Below are 5,507 nucleotides of genomic sequence, written 5' to 3' on the forward strand. Positions count from 1 at the left end.
GGAACTGAATTTCCCCAGAATGGAGGTCAATAGTTCTGCAGACAAAATATCAATACTACCTGCTAGACCTTTCTTTCCAGACTAGATCAAACTTATTTTACTTTTATGCTTGAAATAATTCTTGTGAACACAAGGAAAGCATTGAAACCTCCTTTCTATTCAAGAGAAAAAGTGCACTAAATTATCTGAGACATGAGGACAGTGAAGCAATTTCACTAGAAATGTAGAAGCATAGCAAAGAACACAATGACAACAATACCACTGGAGTACTACAGAGCTGATCTGCAAAGATTCTGCCCAAATCTTACTGCTGCCTTTTGAAACAAACTCCTGCAAGCTGTAAAAGGTGGATCATTTGGATCAAAACTGAGATTAATCTTATACACTGTAGTTTAACTGAGGTACCATTGTTTAAACACAGCTCCTCATTTTCAGGACTTGCTGAGCTACTCTGCAGAGTAGAAACAGGATATAGTTCCTAATGAGATGTGAAACAGATGGTCTTTCCCCTCAATAATACTGAATTTCCATCACTGTTTCCTATAGATGATCTCCAAGTACTTAAAAAGACCTTAAATGTGTTAATATGCGCACCGCCTTTGCGAGGTGAGCATTCTCTGTCCCTCTGGTGAGCGGAAGCTGTGATGACAGACACACCGCTTTCCCAGCAGTCACTCAGCAGCATCCCTGTAGCAGGGCTTGGAAGGGAACCCAGCTCTGCACCGCTGCGTGCCTGGGCTTTGCACACCACGGATTGCTCTCGCTCTTTCTCCTGTTCTTCCTGCTAAAACAGTGAGCTGTATATCCAAAATCTGAAAACTTTTATGCCCTGAAAGCTTGATTAAACTAGTTATGGCTCTATTGTCACAGTCTGAAACAATGCACAGACACAGCAGACATGTTTCTGGTTTTAAGTATGGTAAATGTCAGTGTTTATGTTTTTGATAGCTGGCCTAATTACCATGTGTCCTCTAAAACTCTCTCTTGAAATTACCACTCACCATACTGACACCTACTGCTAAGGAGAGAGCTGATCAGCTACAGAATTTCTTTACTCCTGGACCCAGCCAACAAACTGCATCTGACACCAACAGATGTTTCTGGTTTTAAAACAGTGGGAACTTTATGAACTGTTTTCCTCAACCTCCCAGGAGTAAATGCCACCATAGTTGAAAAGTTGGAAATGTTTGTCAGGCTCTGAACAAAGCTGTGAATGAATGCTACAGTAATTTACTACTTCTACAGTCCATTTTTTTTTAAAAAAAAAACCAGCAGATGAGACTACGGAAAAAGCAGTACTGTGGGGGTTCTGCCAGTGCAGGCTTTGTGTTATCTACATATGTATTACAGCACATGGAGAAACAGCTAAGGAGAATATCACTCTAGAGAGTGTTTGTAACTTGGTGTCTTTTGTAAAGGAATGTCCATTAACTCACAGGGCTGTTCTGAATTTTTGCAGCAAAACCAGAATAGCTTGGCTCAGATTCCATAACTGTAACTGTACAGAGAAAGGGAACGAAAAAAAAATCAATAAGTTCAGTGTAAGCAAGTCAGAGCAACCTTTAAAATAATAAGACAAATCAATTTATTTCACAAATGTCTTTATTTCCAAATGCCATTGTTTGGTGCTTTCTGCTGTCATTGCTCATGACATTTGAGAAAACTTGGCTCTTAGTTATTTAGGTGCAGCAGAAACTATCATGTAAGAGCCATGTGAAAAGATTATACATTCACTTCAGTGAAGATCTGCTGTAACAACCTTGTCCTATGGGGTAAGGACTGTTTAGGAGGCGGGTGAAGGCAAGAAAGACAAGTTTTAAATATGGACAGAAAAGCCCTACTTTATTGCTATATACAATGAAAAGTAATTACAGAGAAAAATGAAAGCTGCTTCTTGCTGTTAGCAGGAAGAAAAAGGGAGTTCTGTTCCTTTTTAAAGCTTGGAGTCCATTTTGATATAATTGGTTCCAGAATTATTTATGACATTAATTGCTGCATTATCGACTGCCTGTCAGCTCTCCTGGCAGTTAGTCCATCTTTCTTACCACAGAAAGCCAGCTCAGCCCAAACTAGACTGACAAGCTAATTATACCCATCTTCCCCTTCAATGACAAATGCTGCTCATCGGAAACCTTTCTAGAAATAAGCTTTCATTCTTTCCCCTTTTTCCTGAGCCAGACACAACCGATATCTCAAGGTACAGATCACAGCTGAAACTCTGCTCACAGGGCTATTAGCTCTGAACATCTCACTTGAGCCAAAATGCCTAAGCATCTTATGTTATCAAACTGTATGTCATTCCCTGATGCTAGTTTTCAGTGGATGTGCACTGGGCCATAGCTGTCACTCAAAGCTATGGCAGATGGAGCAAACTTGACTGCGTTAGCTGAGCACTTCTTAGCAGCTGAGGCAGGCCTCTGACAGCCATTCCAAGGCTCAGAAGAAAGACTTTCTATTAGCCTCAAATAAAATTCCAGAATCAATATTTTACAGCTTTTATTTCCCTTTATTCCACAAATGAAGGGTGACACTGACCAGAACAAAATGTTCCTTTAGAACAAGAAAACTGGGAATACGGCTGTGAGGGGAAATGCCAAAGGAAAAGAGAGAACCCGATTAACATGACACTCTAACCTCCCTCAGAATTCAGGATCATATTCAAGCAGCCTGGTGCCCTGGATGCTCACCTGTCCAGTGCCACTGCATCATTGTGCCATAATGTGAGCTGCTGCAAACTATTCATAGAATCATTTAGGTTGGAAAAGACATTTAAGATCAGCAAGTTCAACCATTACCTAGCACTGCCAAGTTCATCACTACATGATGTCTTTTAAACACCTCCATGGATGGTGACTCAAACACTTCCTTGGGCAGCCTGTTCTGATGCTTGACAACTCTTTCAATGAAGACATTTTCTGAATTTCCAATCAAAACCTCCTCTAGTGCAACCCAATGCCATTTCCTTTTGTCCTATTGCTTGCTACTTGGGAGAAAAGATCAACACCCTTCCATGCTACAACCTCCTTTCAGATAGTTGTAGACAGCGATAAGGTCTCCCCTCAACCTCCTTTTTCTCCCGGCTGAACAGCCCCCAGCTCCCTCAGCTGTTCCTTGTAAGACCTGGGCTCTAGACTCTTCAGAATCTATGTTGCCCTTCTTTGGACACATACGTTCTTATGCACCATGTAACCCAAAGCCATTTTTCAATATTTTATATATAAACATATATATTTATGCAATATTTTATTTGTAACCATAAGGGGTTTAAGAATCTCTTATTTTTTGTTGTTGTGGCTTTTGTGTGCCTTTTCTTGTTTGTTTTGGTTTTCTTCTGTATTGTGGTTTTTTGGGGGTTTGGTTTGGTGTTTTTAATATTAGACCCTGGAACACCTATACTATGACCATGTCAGTTCTTGACAAATTTGGGTACCATTGCCACTGAAGCCAGAGTAATAAAAATGATGATGATCACAACACTGACCTAGGTATGCACTCCTCAGTATTTATTAATTTGCCCTCCAGTTCAGTTTCTTGTCTGTCAAAGAATTTGAAACGCATGTGGTGGCTGGTAACATGGCAAGGAGTCAGTGTCTCTTCTGGATGGAAACAACCACATACATAAAGTATATATACTACATACAGATGATATAGAGTGAATTTCAGTCCAGTTTTAACAGAACAGGGTTCAGCATTACAACAGGTATTAGCAGTCACCCCCTCACAGGTAGTCCTGCCTAGAAGAAGGCTCTTTCATATCAGAGACAAGGGATGCTAGTAGTGGTACAATGCAAGATAGCTAATCTTATTACTATCTAAACCTGCTATCCATTGCACTCAATCTGACAGCTATCAGCAGCATTAAATTTACTGTGAATTTCAACTAAATAAAATTGAGGTCAATATTTCAACAGAACTATACTCAAAAATGGCTTTGTACATTGCAACTGCTGTGGTAACTTCTCACTTTATTCAACAACGCAGTAAGATGTTGCACGGACTTGCATAAAAGGTAAGCATGCCAATTAAAATGGCCATAGGGCTGCCTTGATTTATAATACATCCTGTCCTTGTCCTTTTATGTCCTTATTTCAGAAAACACCTGCAGTTCCTGGCTTGGACTGAACAGGCTTCTAGGTTTTTTTTGTTTGTGAACACCAAGTTGCCAAGTAAAGTGTGGGTTGTAACTGAGTAGAAATCCTGTGCATTTTACACTTTTTCTAGGTAAAGTCCACAGGAAAAACAGCACATAAATTGACTCTGAAGCTTTACAAATTGGCTACTTAAACCACTCCACACCTATAAACTGTGCAGTGCTGTAGGCCATCTTTCTTTAGACACTATCATTCATGACAAGAAGACCTAGAGGAGAGAACTGAGAACCTGATAAACAGATCAACCATATGCTAAAATACTGTGGAAAAAGAAGTCATCTGCTCAGTAGATGATGCAGCAAAATTTGCATCACTGCTTTGTGGTTTTCTATAACACATTACATACTATTGTGAGGAGAAAGCTAGTGCATTTATGGGATTCCCAAGCTTTTGAAAAGATACAAAATATGTCCCTGATATTTTCATACAATTTTCTGAATCAGACCAGTTGTGACAACAAGGATCTCTTCTAAAGTTATGAAATCCAAACATGGCAATTTCACTTTGATACACAACAGCATGTGCAACATATTATATTTCTGTATACTTTATAAAGTAATTGTAGTTCTAGGTCATGCTCATATTAAACACAAATAAAACTACAATAAAAGCAAACAACAGCTCATGTGGTTGAAGTATACTCTGTGAGATGTAAATTGTTTATAAATGCAGCAACATTCCTTTTTTCTTTTTTTCTTGGTACTTGGCATTCTGAGAGCATATAACCCACCAGGAAGTGACTATTAATAAGATGTGTTATAACTCTACAAGTTTTGTTACTGTTGAGTAACCTTAGCCTTTTTTTTTTTTCTAGTGATTTATCACCCATCATTCCTATAATCTTCCTGATAATAATTCAGAGTACTTGATAGAAATTTGTCTGCTTTATGTTTCACTGTTGCAGTGGTCTTAGTAAAGCTTATTCACATTAAGCACTAAACATCTTTGCAGAACACTAAATACTCTAAAAAATAAAAATGTGTTTTCCTGTAAAACCATCAGTAAATACATAAGGTAATACTCAAGATAGCATGTCAGCATTTCTGCCCAATAGCATAATGACGAGACAAGTTACTTCAAGAGCGCTAAGAATAATAGTCTACTGGATTTTCATTTGTTGAGGTTAAAGGAATAGCCATATGCTTTAAAAAAGTACCTTCCACCATCAAAATCAGTGTATGCTTTAAGGACTCATTGACAGCTGAAATAAAGTCACTAGGGCTTGTATACAGCTGACCTTGATAGCTTTTTAGTTTAAAACATTTTAAAGGTACAACAACATTGGCAAGGGAGGAAAGAAAGAAAGCAAATGCCAGGAGATCTAGCAGAAGCAAGATGCATTTGTTTTTGACTTCT

This window comes from Patagioenas fasciata, chromosome 8 (genome assembly GCF_037038585.1).
Source record: "Patagioenas fasciata isolate bPatFas1 chromosome 8, bPatFas1.hap1, whole genome shotgun sequence".
NCBI classification, from domain to species: Eukaryota; Metazoa; Chordata; class Aves; order Columbiformes; family Columbidae; genus Patagioenas; species Patagioenas fasciata.